This window comes from Falco rusticolus, chromosome Z (assembly GCF_015220075.1).
Source record: "Falco rusticolus isolate bFalRus1 chromosome Z, bFalRus1.pri, whole genome shotgun sequence".
Taxonomy (NCBI): Eukaryota; Metazoa; Chordata; class Aves; order Falconiformes; family Falconidae; genus Falco; species Falco rusticolus.
In genome coordinates this window covers 9,301,018-9,327,196 of record NC_051210.1, presented here as the reverse complement: position 1 = coordinate 9,327,196, position 26,179 = coordinate 9,301,018, and positions in this window count along the sequence as shown.

Below are 26,179 nucleotides of genomic sequence, written 5' to 3'. Positions count from 1 at the left end.
TGAAAATAAATGTTTTCCAGAAAAAAACACAACTCATAAACACAGCTCTGCTTCAAGTCAGAGTAGAGGGCAGTTCAATCTGTGTCTCATCCAGGGTGAGGCTTTCTGTGTGTAGCTGTTAGATGTCATTGGGTTATGACAAAAGTCATAAATTGACATTCAGCATACTGTTGCAAACAATGACCTACAATATGTCAGAAGAATAGGTGTAGGGGGAAAGTCCTTGGAGAAATACTTAAAGTTAACATCTATTGTCTTTCAGACGGTGTTAGAAACAATTCCTGCAATGTAAATGCATTTTTAGAAATTCTGAAACAGTAGTGCTTGTCGCTCAAATTAATTCTGTCATTTTTTAAAGACTAACAACAGCTACAGAAGTAGACATTTCCCTAGAGATATCCTTGGAGAACAAACACTTAAAGTCATCATCTTCATTTGGTGCATACATGCTACTCCAAACATTAACAGGAGCTAAAAGAAGTTCAAACGTTGGTCATTTCATCACCATTAATTGTGTATAAAGAGAAACGTTATCTTTACAATAATCCAACACCTGCAGAGTCTGAAATTCCACATTTTAATTAAATGCAGGATTTCACAGAGAAGTGGCACATCCAAGACTCCTACTTACTTCGAACATGAATTATGTTTGTGGTTTCCGTTATTTTTAAAGTTACACATCCATTATAATTATGTAAAATATAATAAATAATTTTTATGACCATTAAAGGAATGTTACTGATTAAATCTGCCATTCCTATGCTACTTTATCTGTGCTAACAGTGATAGATGGTGTCCTTAGAACCTGCAAAATGAAGTGCACCCTTGTTGTTATTCCCCATCCCTCACACTAATGATTCTTTGACGAGTATCAGACAAGCATCTTCTACATGTGCATGTATTTCTATAAGCAGCAATATGATCTGTGCTCACCTGCTTTTGCTATGGACAAATGATTGTCATTACTAAACACTCCTTTCTGCTAGTTTTGGAAGGAGCAAATTGGTGTCAGGCATAACTGAGCTGTATAATAAGAATAGAATGGTGTAATTGGCACAGTGGCCATTTCTCCAACACCTTGTGGGTAGTCATCCTCAACATTCTTAACATCAGCTAGCATTCTAGATGTTAGAAATCATGCCCTTCTAGCAAAATACAACTGATATTATACCGAATTGCTCTTTTAAGGTGGTGGGGAAGTTTCATTGTGACTAAGCCAGAAAAACCCATACACTTATTACTACCTTCAGTACAAATGAAGTCTTAACAGAGCATCCCCACGACCTTGCTAATCAGATGACTACTTCTGGTTCTAAAAGTATTTTATTGCCAGAGTTTCTCCCTGTCTTCTTTTTCTGCTTTTGGGAGAAGACTGTTAAAAATCACTAACTCTTACAGTGATGATGATTTATGCAGGAAATCTGAAGGAAACATCCTTCACAGAGTCTCATTTAAGCATTACAGTCAATAAATATAATTTCTTTTCTGTTTTCTATCCTTCACTTTAGTAAATTATTTGTAACCATGCAGGGAAAGGTGTCAGTTATTCCCCATTTTGGTTGGGTAGCATTTATTTCCATGAACCAATAACTGCTTCTTACAATAATTCATCAGGTAATTAATGGATCATACCTTGTTTCTGCAGTAAATGTTTTTACATCAGCTTTACTCCCTGCACTTCTGAAATTTGTTAAATCTCCTGCAGGCTCCCATAAGAGATGGGGTTGGGGGGGGTGGGGGTGGGGGAAGGAAAGGAAAATGTTGATTAGATCCATAAAAGTTTACTACCTCTACTTTATGTTCCCAAAAGTTATCATTGTTGTCAGGCAAAGGTATATAATGGAATTAAAAAGCCTAGGCTTAAGCTGAGGTGAAAGAAAGATGAATTCAAATCCTTCTCAAGGCCTTTCTAAGTGGATCACTTTTAGAGGGGATGCAAAGCCCAGATAAACTGTGAACAGGCTCATTTGGAAAGAAGTGTTCTGGTGAATTTGACAAATATTCTGTGTACTTTTCCTCTGGCCTCTCAATGAAAAATTATTACACCAGTCCAAGGAAGCAAAATGGGAAGAAAGCACATTTTGTATGATAAGGCTGTAAAAATGTTACTGAAGCTATCAATCATTGTCACATAATGCAGTCACTTTGGCCTGAAGAACAGCAGTACTTTAATTTCAGCTACACAATTTTCCCTTCTTCCCATGTGTTTTCTGGAATGGGTAAGGTATTCCATGCAGTTACGAGGCACTAATTGCTGGGCCTTGAAATAATTCTGTCAAGGCAAAAGCATGCTTGAACCTTATCCCACCAACAGCAACATAAAAGTAAAGAGATCCATCTGAAGTAAGACCTATACCCGTGCTTGTACCCAGCTTGATGTATATCATGCAGAAGATAAAAACCAGTAGCACTGAAGCCCACTGTGTCACCTTGATCCTGACAACACAGATTAAAACAAAAGGAAAAGGAAAGGGTAAGTGGATTTCCTTTGTTCGTAACAAACCTCTACAAACATCTCCCCTCACAATGCTGGGCTGACACATCATTCAAGATGTAGGACCATTGCTTCTGCCTCTGTGTTATGATTTTGACTGCTTCAGCAGGAACAACGGATCAAGAGCCTCCTGTGTGCACAGACTCCCTGTCCCAAGTGCTTTTGTGATATCCCATGTGCCTTTGCCTTGTAAGACTCAATTATCCCTGTTTTATCACACAGAACTGCAGGCCAGAAACCACTAATTTTTTATAGCTACTGCTCCATGCTTTAAGTACAAGTATGGTCAAGAGCTTTACTTTTTGTAGCATAAAACTTCTGCACTCTATGCAACTACTGTCCATACTTCTGCAGTGCTGTTACACTTTTTAGGCAAAGAATTTAAAAATATTTTTTGTAGTTGGCTTAACAATAGAAAAATACACTGCAGCTCTAAATCCCAAACATTTCTTATTTTATGTGAGGTATACTAAAGCTATAGTTCAGGACCTAGTTCCAAGCTGTTCAGGACAGGAAGATAATTTAGTACTACATTCACATGTATGCCTGAAGAATGTTTTGGCAAAGTAGACAGCTGAAGCAAGCTTTTGCTGACAACCAAACTAAAAATAGACTGCTCTCACTATCTGCACATTAAACATCTACTAAAGTGTAATATGCAACATAAAGGTACTTTGCAGGACACAGAATCTATGTGATAATGGTGGTTGGAGTTGCAATCCTGAAGCTCCACTTCCTAGCAGGATGCCAAGGATAACCAGTGGGTTATTTGAGGAGAACCTCCATGCATTGCATGGAAGCAGCAGAAAAGTAATTCTTTGTTAATTATATGTGATAACTTAGAGTGCCACAATTATTTACTAGGTAGAGTCCATACCCACAGTGGGCTTTTGCTGTTATGAAGAAAGATTATTTTGGTTAGTTTGGGTTTATGTCTAAAGATACATGTTGTCCTTACTGAAACAATCCGATAAACAAGCAAACAACCACCATTTCCGCTTCCCCCCCAAAAAACCCAAACAACTCTAATTCTCAAAAAAAGACAAGCCCCCATCTTGGAAAAAGAAATAAAACTGTAAAGTTTCTTTGCTCCTCACATTATCAACACTGTTAGGAAATACAGCCTGTAGACAATGTGGTACAACAGCTAATACTTTTCAGCAGCACCCAAAATGCGTTGTATGCTTCATATTCTGCCCAGATTTTCTGTAGAAGCCATGGGCGGCCCAGTGAACTCAGCACTTTGAACCCTCTTTGCTCCATACATCAATCAATAAGGCTGGTTTTAAGGCACAAAGGTGCTACAAAACTGGGATTACAATACTCATCAAATCAGATCCAACTTGCAAGGCAGCAAGCCAAAAATTCATGAGAACCAAATGAGAATTATCTGGGACTTGAGCACCACCTCATGATGAATACATCAAAACACTAGGGTGGAAGGATGGAATACAATAAGGGATACAATGGAATACAATTATTTCATATAATGTTCATACCCCTAGTAATTAGGTTGTAAAATATTATCACTTTTCTGGTACTGGAAGAAACGGCATTAACAAGGGTTTTAGCAGATAGTGTTGCAGAGCTAGGGAGTGTTCTCAGAATATTTTGCAGATGAAGAGTTTGTCTTTTAGACATAATTTGCAGTAGATTAACATCACACATGTGAAAGCCATCCAGATATCCAGTGAGAAGGCCATTTAGCCACCTATGAAAAAGAAATAAACCAGCCATTTTATGTTACTTAGCCAAGTATTTGCTATGAGTGCTAATATGAAATGGGGGCGTATATTCACTTATAGAACTGCAAGAAAGTGTCAGTAAGTTTTTTCTTGGACAGTGAGCAAGGGAAGGTGGAGGGATATAAACTGTGGTACTGATTAAAAAAAAGTAAGTACATAGTTCAAATCTGGATGCATTTTAAAAGCATATTTATAATATTCACATAGAAAATCCCCAAGATCCATCCTAAGCACCAACATTTAAAATCAGATCTCTTCTTGTAGAAATATATGTATCAGACAAATTATTTTGTTCTAAGCCACATGAAGAGAATATGGTAAACAAATTACTACAAGTCCATTGGTTACTAGTTATATTACGATTAAATGTTGCAAGTGAAACCTACCCCTTTAGCTCATGAAGCTAATACCGTCTTCCAGGAGACTGTATTAAGATCCACTATTTCATGCACAACAGAATATTTCTATGAAATGCTTTATAACTAGGTACCCATATTTGACAGTAGAGTTTAGCCCAGTAGTTTCAAATCTTTTTGCAAGAATCAGCCTCTAGATCAAGGCGGAGCACATACTACATATCCTCTAGGATTTCTGCATATCCAGCTGAGACTTTAAGTTTATTTGGAAATTCAGATAATTTCATCTTGCTCGCAAGTTCTCTGTGTGTGTGTTTGTGTATGGGAAGGTGGGAGAACGGGAATGCAGTATAAAACGTAGTATGTCTTTAACACTGGTGGTTTTAGCTAGATTACTTTGCCTCTTCTATTTATAAACAATGCAATAAAAATGTACTGCTTTTTCAATAGAACATAATTACACTTTTTATAGCAGATTTTTTTTGTGTTTCTAGTTTTCACACTGATTCCAGGATCCTAATTTATGTCTGACTCAAGGCAATTCCCATATAAGTGCACTTCTCTTCACACTACTGCCCCCTCACAGCAAGATTTTAGGGCTGAACATCAGTCAGCCAAGTTTCCTCATCATTAGGTCAGAATACCAGGCCTCAAACTTAACTATAATACACAAAGTTCTGGATAAAAAATAGGTGGGGGGAGTGGAAATGTAGACAGAAATCCCAAACCAGTGCTCATTTTGTCAATACATCCCATAGTTAGGAAAACAGACTTCCCACTTGTCTCATACCCTTCATAGCAAATTACAAGTTTTTAGAAAAAGTTTTGCTGTTGATCAATAAACAACATAATACACTATTGCTATTAATACAGACACTCATGAAGCTGCAGTTTGGTTACTCTTCCAGAACTTCCCAGCTATTTTACACAGGCTTTTTATTAATACAGGTGACATCATTCACACCTTTTGTTACTTTTGCTAATGTCTCAGCCTCAAAAGAGCATCTGAGGTGACCTGAATACAGCACAGGAGTTATTACATCAGACAACAACTGTGAATTATCCCATCTATCTGGACACAGTCTCTGTTGCAGTTGACAACTCAGTGATGAACCTTCACTGCAGCACAATGGATTCAGACAGTCCATTGTGGATTCCCTCACTGTTATCAGCACATCTAGTCTAAGGCACAAGTCCTTTTATAAAAATATTCCTGTTCTCAAGTCAGCTGCTTCCAAAAAACAACACCTGTGTGAGCTGAAGTTACCATTTACTTCTGGTCTACAAGGATTGAAAAGCTCCAATGAAGAAGACGCCTCATAGGTTGAAATAAGTAAACTGGACTTCATCTCAAAAAACTTTCCTCCTTGTTCTCCAGTTATTACCATTTATGATACATCAGCACACAGAAAACCCAAGCAAGCCAAAATACATTACAAAGACACAAAAAATAGTTTTTACGTTGAGAATTCAGAGTTCAAACACACAAGAGATAATACCAGCTGTCTTTTTTAACTCAGGACACAAAGCAATCAGTCTGCAAGAAGTTACACTCAAGACCTTGATCTAGAAAGATACAGACACAAACCTTCACTCTAGTTTGTGAGGTATAGTGTCTCACACACAGATGAAGAGACATGCATTTGTCACATAGCAGTTAAGGAACGCAGCATCTTTCAGAAAAAAAACAACAAAAAACCCCAAACAAACCAAAACCAAAAAAAACCAACCCAAACCTGCTAATTACTTTCAGTGATGTGTTTTCACACTTAAAAATTTGTCTTGAAAAGAAGGAAGTTCCCAGGCTCAATCCAGCATTTTAGGTGCTATTCCTGAGTTATTTATAAGTGAGGGTTAAAAACCCAGAAGGAGCTTCACCAACTTGTGCCTCCTTACAGAGAAACCTTGTCACAGCAGCAGCTCTTCAGGATTCAGCAATTACTTTTAGAGGTCACAGCTGCATTCATAGTGCACATTGATCCTGCAGACTGTTTTCCTAGTCTGTGGAGTCAGAAATCCCTTCTGTGATTTATAATCTTCCATCATCTGGTATTATTAAAATAAGGATGCATTTCCCTTGTAGCATTGTAGCATTTTCATTCTTACAGACACCTTCATAAGAGACATCATTATGGCTTCAACTAATGCACAAAAAGTTTAAGAGTAAAAAAATAAAAGCATGCTGAGCACATAGAAACAGAGACAGGGACACTGGGTTTCTTATTTACTTGAAAATGCAGGAATAGTTTTACAGAGTGAGTGAGATGAAAACCCTCAATGAAAGTTGTGTCCTGTGGGCTGGAATATATCTTCCTAATATAGAGTCTGATTAAACCAGCTGAATGAAGGGGAGAAAAGGGGAAAAGAGAGGAAGAGTGCAAAACCTCCAGACGCTTTAACTGTTATGTTTCATAGGTACATCTGGTGGTGTTTTTCTTTATTCAGTATCTGCAGTAGTCAGCAACTGCCAGTGATGAGCTGCTCGGTGCTTGGTTCTCTTCACAGGAGGGCTGCAGCTGCAGTGACAATGCCATGTCCCATGGTGGCCCTCCAGGCTGAGGAGGAAGGAGTCTTGTCCTTTAAGCTGTCCTGGAAAACAACAGACTACTTTTCACCATGTCCTTTTGCAATGGTGTATGTTTCTGTGGTGCTGGGCAAGCTGTGAGGTAGGACTGCAGAGAGAACAACCACTTATGTGCTTCACTGCCATCCTGCACTGCTCCTGGGTCTGTTCTGGGCAGTCAGGACCCCATACATGGGGACGAATTGGGGTGACACTCACACCTGGCACAGGCTCTCCAAACGTACGGTATCAGAGCTGTTTTTCTTTTGCCTTTAGCTCTGGTAACACATGGACTCGGTGGAGCAGGATTTATTCCTTTGGATGAAGCACAAGGTACAATTTACTCGAGGCTGGAAAAAAGTCAGTGCTGAGGAGTGGACTTTTGCTAACATGGAGACTCAGCTCCTGGAGCTACTCTGAGTGCAGAGAACTACTCTGATGGACTAAGCAGAGGAGATCAGCTGAAATCATGACAAGCAGTAGTGTTTTCCACAAATTTCTCCACAGACCAGGCTGCATGAACTCTATCTGCTGGTGGCTAGATCAGTGCAGCAGACAGATCCAAAGGGTGGTGACCCTGGAAGGACATCTATAAATAGCTGAGCAATTTAATTATGAGAGGAAGTTATGAAAGTAATTTCTCTTCCTTACTGTTGCTGATGCTTATACATATCAGCTTCTACAGAGGGGAAAGTCCATTTGCTCATCCTCTTATCCTTCATTTCCTTCAGGGACCTTCTAATTTAGAAAAGGCCAAGCCATTCAGGATAGCAGCAGAGGACCATAGACTTACAACTACATCTGACACAGCTGCTTTATTTCAGTATTTTGCTTTCCTCGTTCAGATATCAAGCAGCCAAAGTAAAGTGTAAGTAAAGGCTGGCTGGACAATATAGTATCTTACAGTTTATAAGTCAACATCATGAGATAACAGCAAATATTTCCCTCTTTCCAGCTAAGTTGCTTTGTATGCCTCTGGCAGCTGGTGTTTCTGGAAGGGATGCAGGTTTGCATAAAAAAATTCTAGAGCATGTGAACTTGAGAATCTCTTGTGTATTTGAATTAAGAAGTGATACAAAAGGTTAAAATGGTGGAGGAAAGAGGGTAACAGACTATGATCTGCTTTTAAGTGAAAGCAAAGCGAAAGGAAGACCTGCAATTTCTTGAAAGTATAGATCGCTGACAGCAGCTGGAAAGGTAAAAACTAGACCAACTTTGTTTACGCTGCATAGGTAACAATCATATGAAACTCTAGTCTTCTGGGTGAGGAAGCTCACAAGTCTTCTACAGTAGAGGGAAATAAAGTATTGCAATGAGGAAAAAAGTGCAGAAAATGCAGGATCATGGGCTTTTTCTTTAAGCCTCTTGAATCATATATTCCCCTAAACCAGCCAAGATGATACATAGGACCACAGAAGCAAATGCTATTCTTTTGATGCTGCTGGTTTCAGGAGTGGTCTAGCACTCCCTGGAGCCAAACAAGCGTATTTTGTTCTTCTCTGTCTCCAAGTGAGTATATGCTGTAACGAAGCTATATTTGTGTGACACTGTAGTAAGTGAAAGCCATGCCTTTGTGCAGGCACCCCCTGGGCCTAATTCAAATTGATTCACATGTCACACACTTCTCCCTTTGAAAAGCAGCAGTGAGAAAATCACCATTTTTAATAGAGAGATAGAAATAACTCCAGCAGACATGGACAGTCGAATGGAATTACTCTCTCCCACCTGAGACCTGCCTGCTTGAAGCAGTCAGTATTAAACACATCAGCATACTGAGGAACAGTTGTGAAACTCAGATTAAAAATCAAGTCAGCCCCAAGTATAATGAGTTCCCTGATTATGCTTGGACTTCCTGACTAATACAGTTAGAGCAATTGAAAACAGAAGTCCTGTTATGAGGATGCAAAGTGGATGTAATCCTGTAACAGTGACCCATTGTATACACTTACTGTAACGCCACCTCTGCTTCACAATTCAAAATAATCAGCCAAGAGATTTTTCAACGTGAAATATTGGTTGTGTACTTAAAATCTTTGCAGCAAACTGATGGTTTCCCTTGCAATATCTTGGCTTTTCCAGCCCATTCTCTCTTCCTAGTGCACTGTCTCATGGATTCCCACAGCAGCGTCTGTCTGAAGGTCTGGTAGATAGACTGCTGGTTCATTTCCATAAAAACACAATTAAAATAATCTCTGTAACTTTGCTTTCCTATATTCGTGCTCTTTGAAACAATAAATAGTAGAGGAGGAGATGGTGAGGACAACGATGGGACTGCTAACCCATGCCAGAAGCTTCTCAGTAATAGTAAAAGATTTTTAGGTTTGGTTGGTTGTTTTTGTTTGGTTGGTTGTTTATGGGGGTGGGTGGGGCTTTTTGTTGTTGTTTTGTTGGGCGGGGAGTGGTTGGGGTTTTTTTGTCTTCTATTGCTAAACAGGCTTAGCAATCATCAGTGTATAAAACACTGAGCAGACAGTGAGCTGCATGGACATTCTGTTAAATGCACAAAAACAGTTCCATGTTTCTAAAGCCCCTGTGAATCCTCCACTGCGTCCTATTTCTTGACTTTAACATGTAAATCATCAAAAGAAGCATCCAAGAGGCAATGTGGACTACAAGGTGGCACATAGTCCTAAGTATGAATATTAATGTTATGTTATTTCTTTGACTAGTTCCCTTCATCTCAAAACTGGGAATAACTTCTTGTCTCCTGGTGGATGTTGTTTATTTTTGTAATTTAAGCACTAATGATAACTCGCTACATACACGTGCTAGAAGGAATTTAACTTCCTTACAGGTAGAGTTGGCCACTAAGGGTTTTTTATTATCATCATCACATCTATATTTTCAGTCCTTGAAATGTTACCGTGCTATTAAAATGCCTTTCTGTAAGAGGGAGTCACAGGCCACAAGGGGAACCAAAAGCTGCAGCATGCTCTGCTTTCTCCTACTACCATTCCTTAACCTTACGTTCATGGCAAAAGTAATATTTTCTGTCCCTTCATTCAATGCTTTTTAGCTCCTACAAGGGGGTGGGGGGCAGTAAAACATGGAGGAGGAAGGAGGCACAGAGCTTTCTGCATTAAATACCCATCTGCAAGATATAAGTACACTGCTATCACTACAGACAGACTTGCTATTTATAACAGCTTGTTTTTCAAAATATTGACAGCTTGTCTCTCCTTTCCTCCTCCTTTTTTTCAACAATGCTTCATTTTATGTTATTTTTTTCTCAACATGTAAGTCTCTAAGAAGTAAAACTATTCTACAACATAATTAAAAATGTACATATCAAACCTCCTAAAGCTTCAAGACACTAGAATCTGTGATGGGCTTTTGTTGTGAAGAAGTTCACCTTAGGTTACAGTGGTATAGTTAATCTGTACAAATAAAATTTTTGCCCTTTATTCCCACAGTTAAAAAAGTAAAAGAAAAGAAAAAGAGAAGGAAGAGAGGGGAAGGGGAAGGGGAAGGGGAAGGGAAGGGGAAGGGGAAGGGGAAGGGGAAGGGGAAGGGGAAGGGGAAGGGGAAGGGGAAGGGGAAGGGGAAGGGGAAGGGGAAGGGGAAGGGGAAGGGGAAGGGGAAGGGGAAGGGGAGGTGGAGACAAGGCAAGTGAAGGGTAGGGAAAGGAAAGGGAAAGGGAAAAGGCAAGACTATTCCTGTTGTCATTAGGAATAAAAAGGGGGGGGGGGGGGGGGGCGGGGGAATGTTCAAACCCATTAAAAATAATTAGTATCACCCAAGAGACCTTATACCAAGTTTTATACCACAATGATTTCTGCTATTTTTTCAAACATGAGAAAAAGTTTATGTGGCCTGGATCAAAGGAATGAAGTTGAAGTGGTGGTGTTATCTCTACCCAGTGTAGGAAGCTCAGCTCGCTGTCTCTTTCGCTTAATTAATAGTGTCAACACTTTGTTTGGAAGCATTAGATGGCTAGTTGGTTAAAAGGAGTTCAACATACAAAGACTTTAAAAGCTTTGGGTAAGGTTAGTGATGTCCTCTCCTTCAGCATCAGTGACAAGTTCCTCTTCACAATTTTCTGAACAGGAAGTCAAAGAGATGCAGTTAAATCTGGTGGGTACTGCTGAGTCATCTCAACAGAAAAATAACAGTGTTTTACCTGCTGGTCAGAACTGTTCCTTTGGTCAGCAAAAGGAAAAAGAAAGGTAAACTTCCAATTGTTGTGCTCTCTTATTTCCCCCTTCCTCTTAAGGAGAGTAAATTGTAGCACTGGACACTGACCACTGCAATGTACCTCCAAATACAGAGTGTTGCATTGTTCAGAGCTCCAGTCACGCACTTTTATGTAGCCAATGCCTCGGACAGGTTACTTTTTTCCAGGGCTGTAAGATGTTTTGTCTGGCATAAGCATTAATGTATCCCAGACATTTGCTTTCCTCTCAGGCCTTGAGTATGGGACACATCCAAGCAAAGAGTCTGTCACCTCAATTTCAGACATTTGATGGGTCTACTGTTTTGAGGGGTGAGGTGGAAGAGGGAAGATGGAGAAAAAGGGAGACTGGCCTCCTGGGCACATAACTTCACTGTCATCCAGACTATCTGGAAATGGTTTCTGTAGAAGTATTTTTTATTATAAACCAAATCAAAGATATACAACATGATGTGTGAACATGCTCAGCAAAAGGTTTTGAGTCACATACAACTTCAATCAGAGCACATCAGAAGTTTATTTCTGCATTAACATCACAAAAAAATAACAAAGAGAACAAACACTTTAAATGGCGAAATAAACAAAAGCATCCTTCCAGCCAGAAATCATCAAAGTCAAAACAGAAGCCAAGAGGGTGCACAGCTTCTTTCACTGACCTGAAACTGGATGAAGTTCCTGGAATGCAAACTAGAGTAGAGTACATTTGAATATGTAGCTTTCACAACATTCGTCTTCCTGTTTTGCCCACAGAACCCCTGCTGAAGGATTTTTATGGCAGATATAATGCTAACAGGAAGCCTTGTACAGAGAATTAGACCATTAAGTGCTTTTTAAGACAGAATTTATTTGAATATGTTTATTTGATTATCTTCTCTGTACAGCTGTATCTGTATGCTGGTTGCTCTCCACCTGTTGCCAAGGAGAATGCAACCATCTTCATGCACTGATATCCACAAAGGAAAGTTAAGCTTGCAGAGCACAAGAGAGGACAGAAACTGGCACCTTCTTTCACACATAAAGAAAACCCATTAGTCAAATGCCAGGGGCAGAGCTCTCCACTTGTAAATGCAGTATGTACTGAAGGCAAGATGATCTTTGCTGCTTCAAGCCACATCACCATCATGTGCATCCCTTCCTGAAAACAATCCCAGTACAAAAAGAACTGTGAAGCTGTTTGTGTGATTCAGTTCAGACTGAAAAGAACATCAATGTTTTGGAGAAAAATAGGCAACAGCACATTCCAAGCATTTAGAAGAAACTTATTTTGCAAAAGCTTTTTTTCTAAAAAAACAGCAAAATACAACAGAAGCAAGGAAGAATCAGAAAAGACATCAGTTAACAGTCTTAGGCATTTGAAGGTGGTGATCTTTCCCCTCTACTCAGCCTCATATGACCCTACCTGAAGCACTGTGTACAGCTCTAGAGGTCCCAACATAAGAAAGATATGTTGGAGTGAGTTCAGAGGAGGGCCACAAGGATGATCAGAGGGCTGGAACACCTCTCCTATGAAGGCAGGCTGAGGGAGTTGGCAGTGTTCAGCCTGGAAGGAAGACCTTATAATGGCTTTTCAATACTTAAAGGGAGCTTATAAGAAAGATGGGGACAGACTCTTAGTAGGGCCTGTAGCAATAGGACAAGAGATAGTGGTTTTAAACTAAAAGAGTGTAGATTTAGATTAGATACTGGGAAGAAATTACTGTGAGGCTGGTGAGACACTGGCACAGGTTGCCCAGAGAGGTGGTAGATGCCCCACTCCTAAAAACATTCAAGATCAGGTTGGACATGGCTTTGAGCAACCTGGTCCAGTGGAAGGTGTCCCTGCCCATGACAGGGGATTTAGAAGTAGAAGACCTTTAAAAGTCCCTTCCAATCCAAACCATTCTATGAGTCTATGATTCTATGATTCTATGATTCGCTTTAGGCGGTGAGGTACGTGTTCATACACATAATCAAAATATGCTGTGAAAAGCCCAGAAACTGTACTAGCAGCCATATCAGAGGCTATACCTGGATTTTCACAAGATGTCAGAAGACTTTTGCTGCAGCCTATTTCCTGATGCTAATAATTTCTTTTCCTTTAAGTTTTTCAAGAAGTTTTTATTATGGCATCTTGTATTTCTTCCTCTATGGCAATCCATTTAAGATGTGAAATTTCTTTCAAGGAAATGACCAGCTAGAGGAGTTCCAGCCAGACGACAAGCAAAATGGAAGAAGAGCAAGAAGGTTTTAATGGATGTTATACTAACCTTATTAAAAGCAAGAATATCCCAGGTTAGAAACAGGAGGAACACGACATCAAATCACAAAGCAAACACAGTGGGTTTTATACCAAACTACTTGCTACTCCTCCTTCCCCCCCAAATTGTCTATGGAAGTCCACAAAGGCCACCCAGCCAAAGGCCTGAGCAGTAAACAGGGTTTCTCTCCACCACCCCGGAACAGCAAATCCACCTAATAAACCTTCGGCTGAGTCATAATCTTTCTGCCAGTGTTTTCCTTTCATACCAAACAAGTGCTTTGCTGTGGCATGACAAGCCTATCTAAGGACCCAACAGCTTGTCCGCACTTCCCTGGATGAAATGCAATTTCAGTCTGTGACATTATTGAGTATCAGACAGTTACTGGGGCTTGCTTTGGCTAGAGGAATGAATGCTGCTACTGTCCTGCTCCTTTGCTAAACAGAAAAGCCTGTATTTCATTTAATACGGAGTATACACCAGGTTATGTATGAGAGCTAGGCAGGTTGCTTATATGTACATTTGTGCCTTTTAACACCCAATTGCCAGATCATAGAAACACTGCAGAAGGTGTAAACCATCACTGTCTTGTTCTTCCTCTCCAAGGGGAGAAGATATACAAAGGCCAGAAACCCAGCAAGACTTGTGAGCTGACAAAAGGAGAACTGGGATCAAAGAATGGCGAATAACCTAGACATCAGAGTGACAGAAACCTGCCCCTCATCTGGGAAAAGAAAAGTGCTAAACCCTTTGTGTTCACAGACCCAGAGAAACATGGTACACAGTGAAACTACAGCTAGTGCTGTAACATGAAGCATTCTATTTCAGAGGCAGAATTTTTCATTCTTGAAGGCTATTTATGTGTAATTGAAATTGAAATTACTAGATATGGAATTATTTCTAACTTGCACTTCAGTGAATTAAGAAAATTCTAATCTGTATTCCCAGGTGATCTTCACCTATTATCTTAGGACTCTAAACTACCGTTTCATGCTTTTTTGCTGAAACGAGTTCCAAGTACGTGTTAAAACACACAGTCAACTGAGAATTCAGCTTCTAAGTGATTGCTTATGCTCATTGGACTCAGCAGGTTGTGAATACGTATATGTCTGAAGCTCTTCAGCTGGTTAAGTCACTGCTTGACAGGGTAAACCACTGAATCAGGGTCCTAGAGAATTATATTTAAGCTATGAAGATCTGATTTCAGACACTAGTACTCTATATAAGTGCTGAGTGGGGGTATTGTTCTAAAATCTGATTACATAATATTAGCCTCAGATTTAATATTTTTAAAAATAAATTAATTAGGAGTCCTTTACAAAATAATTTTCTGAATTACGTTATAAATAACAGTCAGAGGCCCTGGGCTTGAAATGTACTACAGGAGGAAAAAAAACAGCTTCCACAAAGATTGATTGCTCCTATATGTTGTATATGTTGGCTTCAGTGAGAATCAGTAAGAATAAGAAAGATATTCTGTAAAGTCACATCCAAAAATGTGTCAAGTTTCTTGTATCTCCTGGAAAACAATCATCAATAATTCTAACCCTTCAATACTCTGAAAATATTTTTCACCAATTTCTCCTCTCACCTAATCATGGCAATTGAAAGCTTCATTTTACTACAAGGTAGTTTTTGCAGCTGTATTAGTAGCATTTTGTACAACAGATAGCGTCTTTCTTTTATGATGTAGCATACTTCTCTCTTCAAAGATCCAAACTTAGAAAATCAAGCTTGACCCCAATATCACACCATTTTGGTTATTATTTCTGCAGAAGTTATCCATCAGTAAAATAGCCTATTCAATATTTCTTCCATGGGACGGATCCCAGCTTGAACCTTAAATCCAGACTTGCCTGAAACTGTTCAAAAAGAATTCTTAAGAGATCTATACCTGAATTTCATAAAGTTTGTCTCCAGCTACAGGATCTCATTATCATAATCTTTCTAACACAAGCTCACAGAACATTCAGATGGGAAGTGATTTTGAAGTTTTGCTTTATTTATATAGCTGCTATTCCTGTATAAACATTCAACTAGTTCACTTAGAGGCTGCCATCACCACCATCATGACACTGAAAGACATATCTCAATTCAAATTCCCTAACAGTGAGAAATTAATTCTGTTCCATAAAAGCCTATTAGAAAATCAGCCCACTGAACTGTGTTGCTCTTACTAGCTATTTAAAAGACAAATGGCCAGTTTTAAATAGGTAATCTAATTTTGGTTTAGATTAAGCACTGCATTTCAAAAAGAAAACTTCATCTAAATATAATTGGATGAAATTACTCTGAACTGGTGCCAAAATCTACTAGTTGAATGCAGCTCATTATGGCTTTGCTTTCTAGCTGGAATAACCATTATAATTCAAATTTCCTATCTGGTGCATTCTAAAGGGGTTTTTAGTCACAGATGGGTCATACATTCCTATACACATTATCTACCGTTGTCTATGTTGTTGTCTATGGTCAAGGTTAGAAGGGACCTCTGGAGCCCATTTGCTCCAACCTTGCTGCTCAAGCAGAAACACCTAGAGCCAGTCATCCACAACCATGTCCACATGGCTTTTGAATATCTTCAAGGTGGGAAACTCCACAACCTCCCTCAAATACATGTATATATGTGTGTTTGTGTGTGCGTATATATATTTATAGACAATTATGTTGATGCTCCAGGACTTTTAGTCCGTAGTTTCTCTCAGCAACTAGACTTTAACACTGAAAGATTTCTCAGGGGTAATTGCAACCTGAAACAGCTTAGAGGTAATATATCATGGAAATGTGGTTCATTGTAGGCAGTATCTAACACATTCTTCCACAATTCTTTCCCATTTTAAAAAACTAAGCAAAATTGGCTGTAGGGTTGGTAATGCTCAGAGAGCATGTCAGCTGAACTGAAAGAACATGAAAGATAAGAGAATTAGTTGTGTAGACAAAAGTTTTGCTCCATTACAGGAAGTAGTAAAAGGTGTGTAGGCACAGTTCTGACCAAAACCTCCTAGAAACTGATCAAGACCCTGAGTACCTCTACTAAAGCCAAGAGCAAAATATACCAGAAGTGATAAGCCTGTTGAATTACACCTCATTCAGTGTTTTTGTGAAGTATAACAGGGTTCCAAAACTTTTAAAACAAGCTGTAGTTATCCTTCATTCTTAAGTTTTCATTATATCCTTTTCTACACAAAAGGATATGAAGCCATTTAAAAGACTAAGAGTCTGGCCGATACTCAAGAAAGATCCTCAAGTGGACACTGGCCTCTGTATCCCATGTTGATACTGAGAAGAAACATATGTAGGGATCAGACAGCTGGCTTTTTTGTTTTAGCAAGCACACAATATCATCAGCTATCTTGCAAGACTAATCCAGCAGGCATACGTCATGCCCCAGACAACTCAATACTGTTCATGACTTTGATGTTGTCTTCTTGCCACACAAAGCACAGTTTTATATGCACAATCTTACAGGAACATTAGTAACAGGACCCTCATTAGTAATTCGTCTGCTTTTCCCTATTCTGTCACCTGGGGAAGAGCATAAAAGTAAAACCCCCAAATGATTTCATGTCTGAATCTTCCTCTCCTCCAGGAATAAGGTTGGTTTCAGTGTGTGGTTGACTCTGTGGTTCTAATTGGAAAGATGATGCCAGGCTAAGTTTTCTTCAAGTTTAGTTTGAAGATCTGCCTGACATTGTCAGCTGAAAACTTTACCTTAGATCTAAAGACTCAAAATTTGCCTCTCTCCTCTTTAATATGTTTCTGCACTACAATTCCAGAAAAAGAAAAGCTAAGAAAAAATATTTTTCATACACAAAGCAGAAGACATATGCTTAGAACTGAACTTGGTACTGTATTACTTCAAGCATTAATTGACTGTTCTGTTTTTATTAGAAAAGTATGCTGCAGGAGTCCATCTCAAGTGCCCTTGGACTACTATCACATAATATGTGGAGACAGACAAGATTCCTTTTTGTGGGCTGTGGTGCATTATGGCACTATGGCAACATTATAGTCTTCCGGAAGCAGCATATAAAGGATATTTGGTGGGACCTTTTTAAAACCAGTTTTGCACTGACACTGAAGTGAACACTTGTTCTTTAAAGAGAGTAACATATCACTGAGAGAAATATGAGCATATAAAGATTTATGTAACTGTCTACCTGCAGATACCTATCTTAGCCCACCTTCTTTGAGTCACTGTCTAGTCGATGGAAAAGGATATGCCTCTTCAGTGGTTGATCCAAAGCAGTTAAACAGGATCCTGCATGGAATCATATACTGGAAAAACAGCTTCTTGATCATTCCAGAGATGCCATTCTTTTTTTGAGTACTGCTGTCCAGGCAGGTTCCAATGCTCCTTCCATGCCATGGAGCCTACAGTTGGTTGTCATCTAGCCCCAAAGTACCTATATTCAAGCTAATCAGACTCAATAGAGATCTGGACCATAAAGTTTGGAAAGGGTATTTTCTGATCATATGCAGACTTGTACTTCAGCATGAAATGAATTGCATCCAGTCCTCAACTGATTCTGAAAGTTAGCTCTCCACTGCCTGTGAGGAGAATGTGCGTAAGCAGCTCAGACCTATCTGTCCTTTTTTGTAGGCAATAAAATTAGGTAAATTAATCTCTCCCTATGTATTTTATTATACATTAAGTGATATTACTAAAATCTGTCAGTCACAATTCACGTTTGAATTTCATCCCCTCTGGTGAAGAAGATGGGAAAGGAGGGGAGAAAGGAAGAAAAATTTTGTTATCAGCACAATGTATTATCTAGACACATAGAGTGCATCACTTTCCAGATTCATGAGACAGTAAGGCTGACAAGCAGTAAATGTGGAAAAAGAGCAGCTGAGGTTTTTGGAAAATCTAGTTCTATATGTTAGTTTCTGAGTCTTTTCAACTACAAAGGCCCTTTCCCTTGGTTTATACTCTTTCAGTAGCAAAGGTTATCTCGTTACTCTGCCTAAACTAATAGCAGACTTCAGAAAGAATTATTGGTATTAATTTAGATATATGTAGTACCTAAGGAGTAAAAATGCTGTATTTCCAGATAAGGAAATAATAAACCTGATAATCCTAGAAATAAGGAGGGTACATAGAACATCGCTGCATAAAAACCAGTGAGCTAGAAGACATGAGTTATAACATCTCTCTTTAAGTCGGGAGGAAATGGTCATTCTCATAATGCCTTTTAGGCCTTGTGTTAAATGTATTTAGCCAGAGTTTCTGGCTTCAGCCTTCCCCCAAGAATATAAATCAGTGCCCCCATAACACCAAAGCTATAATGTTGTAATGAGATGGAGAGGACAGCTATTGAAGATTTTCTGAGGCAGTATAACTATACCATCATATACTTCTCCAAATTTGATCATTTATGCTGAGTGCAGATTTCTGCTCTGGTAATGGAAGCACAGCTTCTGTCCTAAACCACTTTCAGTCAAGTTACGTCAATGAAAGACCTCTGGCTTGATTGTTTGAAATGAAAATTTTGTATTACCTACTCTCAGAAACAAATATACTCTCGACCAGTATCTAATTCATTGACCTACTTGATCTTTCATTCTAGCAGTGTGCAGAAAAGCTCATTGTATCATGAAAAAAAAAGAAGTCCTAGTAAATCTAAAGAAAAATAAAGGATGAGCTTATTATTCAACGGCCACTTCTCATGTGTCTTGGATAAATCCAATTTTGTGACACTTTAATCAAGACTAGGTTATTTCATATCGATGAATACTTGAGAGTTTGAGACTCAGTTTTTACCTTTATTGAAATATGTCAGAGTTCAACCAGCCATATTAGCAAAGGCAACCCAGACATCAGAGTAAAATTAACAACAAGAAAACAGAGACACCACTCCTCAGCTGCTGTTAATTAGCACACTTCTGCTAGCATCAACAGAACTGAGATAATTCCTGGAAATTTATCTAAGGAATACAAAACTATAATCTGGCCCTATTGGTATCAGAAGAAAATCTGCTGTTCAGTTCAGGCTAAAAAAGCAGGGAATACAGACAGAGGTGTAACAGCTTTGGTTTTATTTCAAAAAGAAAATGGATCTGCATGCTGATGAGAAACCTCCTTGACTCAAACCACATTTACCAATTAGCTACTTATACAGTGATTATATATGTCCTTTGGTTTGTTTTGAGTCTCCTGTGTTGTTTTTGTTCTTCTTATTATTATTATAGTAAACAACCCTTCTCATTCACCTTCTCCGTGATAGCTCCTCACATATCCCATATCAGCTGATCCTCCTCCAGGCTGAAGAGATTAATCTACTGTTTCCTTTAACAGAAATCATCACTTGACATTCTTTGCTATGATTTTTCATAAATTTTACAGGTTTTCTGTACCTTTTCTGAGATGGAAGACTAGAACTGGACACACAATTCAATATGTGATTGTACAATAGGAACCAACAACACTTTTGTGTATTCTCATTCACACACACCCACACCCACACACCCAATTAAATGAGATCTTTGCCACTCTGTTTAAACTCATCCTCTTTGTGCTGTTGAGGGCCATTCTTGCACATTTTGACTGAAGTCACCAGTAAAGGGCTAAAACTTTGGCTGAGATTCTGCCCATGAAGTTGAAGCTACTTTGCTGTGAAGAACAGAGAACAACTTCCCAACTTGTCTATTCAAAGCTGAACAGACACCAACCCAGAATATCAACAACCCAACAAAAACGCCATTTGTGGCCCCTGTCTGGGCTGGTAAAGCCAATTACAATGAATTTTCAAAATTAATAAATCCCAGTAGCATCTCAGATATTCAAATAAAGACATGGTTCAGTTGCTACTGAGAACACTGATCTTTGGTTTTGACCATCAGTTCCTTCTCCTTGTACACTGAACGATAATGTTATTTGACAGATCATTGTAGTACAAGTAGCCAGAAAACTGAGTGTCTGATGACAAACATGGGACAGCTACAGACAACCAATTGAACCCTCCAGGAGCAATGAACTACTGGCCTAAAAGGAAAACAACACAGAAAGAGAGTTTTAGTTCACCTCTGTCGAAGAAATGGCAGACATGGTAAGGAAAGAGCCTCAGGCTAGACCATCTGCCTGCTTAAACTGGTAAAGGCTGCTGAAGCTCCACATTTGTACCAGGGAGAATTTATTTCATAGTGACTCCCAGATCCAGATTGAGAAAGATAAATAGGTTTATGTATGCCCTAAACTTCCCTATGCTTTTTGGGAAATATGGCAGTACAGAAATATTTTTTCATCATTAAGAGACCTTTATGAAGTACTTTTCTACCTGCAGGCCATAGATCCCAAGGATTTAAGTGTCTTATGTGTTTAACTCTTATCTTCCAATGTTTGCTTATTTTGACACACAAGACTCCTCACCTAAGGGAGAACTTGTGCCCCAGCTTCCTAATCCTTTGTCTCCATGCTGACACTACACCTCTCCCCTTTCAGCACAGAAATCTTCAATAAGAGGTAAGAAAGGGCTAAAGCAAGGCACAAGGAGAGGGAGGAGAGGGGGTCCACAATGAAAGGACACCAGATCAGGGCAACTTCACCAGAGCAGGTTGTCTTTGGGGAAACTGTTATCACTGCTACAGTCATTCCTACCCAGGGGCTGTATCAGCAAACTAGAACCTAGACCCCATGAAACTGCCAGTTTTCAGCAGCAGTCACTCTGACAGTTTGTTGCTCAGGCTATTACAAGTGGCTGGTCTGCAGGAGATGCACAGGGATCATTATTTGTACTAACAGCATTTTCACAAGAAAGTCTCAGAAGCTTCATGTGTGCCCTCCTTCCCCCTTCAGTTCCTCATTCATCTTTCCTGACAACTTATTTCTTGTCTCTAGGGTGCAGTTGTAGCCCAAATCAAATAAACTAAGAGCCATTTCAGTGAAGAGGAGATACTGAAATGTACAGTTTAGTTGATGTCGGGTTTAATTCCCAAGCAAAACCACCAACGACCACTCTGAAATCCTCTGTGGAATTTCCTTATGTGGAAAGCTATACCACAGCCATAGAAAGAAAATAGTTTCTCACAGGAAACTATCTGAAGCTGATGCAGGCAAGAAGCATATTCTCTCTAAAAGGCCTTTTGTTGGCTGGAGTTTATACTTTTCAAGACTAATCCCAAGTGCAGATGATAGCTCTCCTATAGCTCAGCAGGTGATCTCTTAAGTCAGATTTCTTCCAAGTTTTTCCCTAATTTTGAGTAGTATCAGCTACCTGCAGCTTCCTAAGGTGAGCAGTGCTCTCATTTCTTCTCCCGCATCTGATTCTTGTTTCAAGAAACAGTGAACCAGAGCTCTGGGGTGGCCCTCCTGGACCTTCCTACATAAGAAGCTCCTTGAAAAAGATTGCAAGACAGTACTGAGAAGCAGACACAACTGGAAGGCTGTTGTTTGTTTTAAAAAGAGAAAAGGAAAACCCAATACAGGAAGCAGAATAGAAACAAACAAGTCTAGATGTAACCTTCTCCACATCACTGTGTTCTAGCAGGTTGATTCTCTCTCCCATGTCTCAGTTTAGAAAACTGAGCAATTTCATAAGTTGTAGTCAACCCTGTTCAGTTCCCTCCAGCCTATAGTCTCAGTCTTTATGTCTGGCTTTGCGTAAAGTTGCCACCACCTATGGGAAATATGTCCCTTAAGCAGCCTCAAGCCTTCCTTCAAAAAAGTAACCTGAACCCTGGTATTAAAAAAAAAATAATAATAACATGCACCTCCAGGCATAACCATGCTGCCCACTCTAGCAACACACCTTCACTGAAATTTAGCAGCTTAAATAAAAGGGTCAGACTCCTGGTTGTGCCTGGGTTTAAGGGCAGACAGGTACTTTCATGCTGCAGCACTTCTGGGAATCTCTGTGTTTGTCTGCAGTTGCGATAGTGTTTCTTTGCAATAACTAGTTCTCAAATAGCGTGAGAACATGATCTTATCTGATGAACTCCCTTCTCCTTTCTTTTATTTTTTTTTTCCCCCTTCCCTGGGGAATAAAAAGTAACCGCATCCACAGTATATTGTACAAGTGTTTGTGTTAACAGACCTAGCAGGATGATGTGGGGAAAAGAGTGACAGGGAGATGGGGACAGGAGAGGAAAGCTGCAAAATCCCCGCTTCCAGAGGTCTTGTCTCAGGAAAAAAACCTCTAAACATTTAGCAATAACATAAACCATCTCTCCAAAATCCTCTTATGTGGAAAGCTATATGCTATCGAATTATTAAACCATGGAATGAAAACCATTTTACTATCTCAGTGCACCCACTCCAACTCAAACAACTTTCTTTTCATATTCATATCATGTATTCTTGAGTACAGTTACACTCAGCATCTAACTGCTGTCAGCTTGACAGATGTAAATGCAAGGTGAGCTTTGCATAAACTGCCTCTCCATCAAAATTAGTTTCTACATCAGTATTACATTTCTACTAACATTATATCAATTTCTGTAGCAGTGTAGAAGCTACTTCAAGACCAGCAGTATCTTTCTTCTCTGAAATGTTTGTCCTCCCTGTCCATGATCTGTAAAGAATACATGCTGGTACCAAGACTCCTACCATTATACATCTAGAGGTTTCTTTGCTAAGAAATGCAGTCACAGCAAAGATCATTTGATGAACATGATTTTTTTGGCAGTGATGTAGAGACAGTATAGATTGAAGCAGCAGTTAGACTAATGGAAAAGATTCCAGTACATGAAGAATAATGTTATATTTACATGTCCTTAGCAAAAAAGTCTTCAATGTTTTATTTGTGTTGAAACAAGAGGGCCTCCCTGACTATATGATAGAAGCAAAGGTTGTCTCTGCTTTCAGAGAACAAAAAAGGACATAAGGACCTGCATAACATATTTAAATGAGGAAGGCTTACACATATATTGTAGTCTTAAGTCCACCAGTGACTTAAAGTAAAGAATAAGTTTGATAAAGCACAGACATTATCACTTTCTAATGTTGAATGTGAAATGCTAGTGAAATACTAATAGATCTTATAAGCATGGTTAGGATATTAATAAATACTATGGTTGATTTCTTTGCCATTTGCAAAAGGAATTCAAAGCAATAACAAATCAGAGTTACAAGCAGTCTGCTAGTCTACTGAACTTTACAAAAACACGTTATTGATAAAATCTCATATTAGTTTCTTATTAAAGTACTTTAAGAAGCCTGACTTTAAAAGGTTTAATCAGAAAGGAGTTCAAACTGGGGTACTTCAAACTCCAAATCCAATTTATTTGGCTGGGAATTGGACCTATGTACCTTTTAGGCAGTTTTTAAAATCTGAGCCTATGCATTTGGGACATACCAAAGACAAGTTATTTATTTATTTATTTATTTATCTATTTATTTATTTATTTCAATAAGAAAAAAGGTTCTTTTAAATCAGCTATCAAAAAAACCCCAAACAAATCATTTGACATTGTTAGGATGCACACAGCTGCACATTAAGAGAGAGCTACTTAATATGATCAGTGAGTGCATTTCTAAACTCACATGTTTCAGTGGTTAAATTATGTTTCTTTGGAGATATAAACTGATGTTTTTACCCTTTAAAAGTAAAGTATAATATTACATAAGAAGTGGATTACTGAAGCGAGTCTAATTTAATAAAATTGTAAGAAATTAATCTTAAGCAACAGAAGTCCTTATCTGGCTGGTGTAATAGTATTTTTTCATCAGTTTTTTTAGCACAGATGAGATATTTTGTAATTACTTATGGAATTACCTCTTTGCATTTGTCTCTACAGCTAAATGTAGCAATGTTTTCCTCTCCACTTTACCTATAAGAAAAGAAAAGTGCTTCTAGTATCTATTCAGAAGGTTTTTTCCTATGTCCCACACTTATTCTTTTCTATTATCCATGCTGTATGGAAAGTATCTCATCAAAATTACATTACCTGTAATTACAAATAATTACAAATCAGAAATTGCACAATTCTTCCTATTTGTTAATCTTGTTTTATATATACACACATATCTTTTAAAGACCATCTCTGAAAGAAGCCAATAATTGTAAGCCTTGTGAGAACGGCTTAGGGTACTAAAGGAACTCTTACAGAGTTTTATTTAGCTGAGAACCAAAAGTACATGTAATTTTCCAAAACAAATGTAATTATGGTATGTTTTTATGGTATGTTTTAATGAGTTTGGATCCTGCACTGATCACGAACTTCAGTGTCTAATATTGAAAGCCCAACTCACACATTCAGAGGAAGCAAACTATTTTTATTCTTATAGAAATCAAATTATTGCATTTTGTTGCTAGTGTTCTTAACTGCTCACTCCTGACAAATGCGTTTTCCCTTATTCCTTTTTTTCACATTGTAATATATGTGTTTCCCATCTTCAGACTTCTTTGTGAAAATACTTTATTCTATGGTACATTATGTCCAAGATAACAAACCCTAAACAAATTTGAACCATTCAAAGTTCTACAGGTTGGAAATTAGCTTTTTTTTTTTTTTTTTTTTTTTTTTTTTTTGAGGGAGGGGTAGGGGGTAGGGTGTTTGTGTGGGGAAATAAAAGTGTTACATTTAATTTTGTCCCTTCTCATACCTCAGCCACACTGATCACAGTTCTGAGTGGACAGTTCAGAACAAGCTCACTGCAGGTGGTAAGCCTGCTAAGGTGTCACTAATCTTGCAGTTTACAGCATCAGTGAAGACCTCTGGATCCTTTTTTGCATTACCAATGACCAGAATGTGAAATAATAATAGCTTTCCCCTGAAATTCGGGGGTTTTCTGACCATTCCTGCTTGAAGTAAAGCTCAGTGAGACAGAAACTGCAGTTCTGTGCTGCTGTTTTGTAATAGGCCTTTCAAATGTAGAGGATACACAAACCCACTCTAATAATTCTGTGTGTTTGACTGTTTTGGGGTTCAATACAAAGTAACACTGGAATAGTTGCAATATAAAGATTTTAATTTTTTTCCTGAAATCTTCTGATTGCTTTTCCTTGAAAATACAGATGTAGAACTAGATCCTTTGATTTTAGGACAGTCAAAGTTAATTTCAGTCAGATTAGTGTGAGGAAAACATGTTATTTTGCAGTTCTGGGGATTTGTATAAACAGTAACATGAGACCAGATGTAAATGGCACAGCCGCATGGATGTGGCATGTGAGATGGATACATAATGCACACCTTTAGGCTGAAGATCTCTCTCGAGGCTATCAGGAAACTAAGAACAATTGTAGATTTACAAGACCACTTGGAAGCATGGTATTCATTGTCATTTATGACAACCCTATCTACTGAAAATTCATGCTTGGTAGACAGGATCTATTGTCCCAGGAAGAAAAGGATTATAAATAGTGTAATGGTCTCTCCTGACAGATTGCCTACATTATTCGTCAAAGCCACAGTGAGACTATCAATATTATTTAAAATCTTGTGTGCTATTCAGGCAAAGTAAACACTCAGGTAGTTTTCTAAGTACTGCAGCATGTTGCCAAGATCAGTTGTGTAACCTCTATCACAGCAGTTTCGAAACCCTTGTGGGCAGGGGCCTGAGCAGTTTGACCTAACATTGAAATTATGCTAGCTTCAAGAAGGAGTTTGGATGAGATAATCTGCAGAGGTCTCTTAAATCAATTTTTGTCAGTGATTCTATGTTTTTATCAGGGAGACA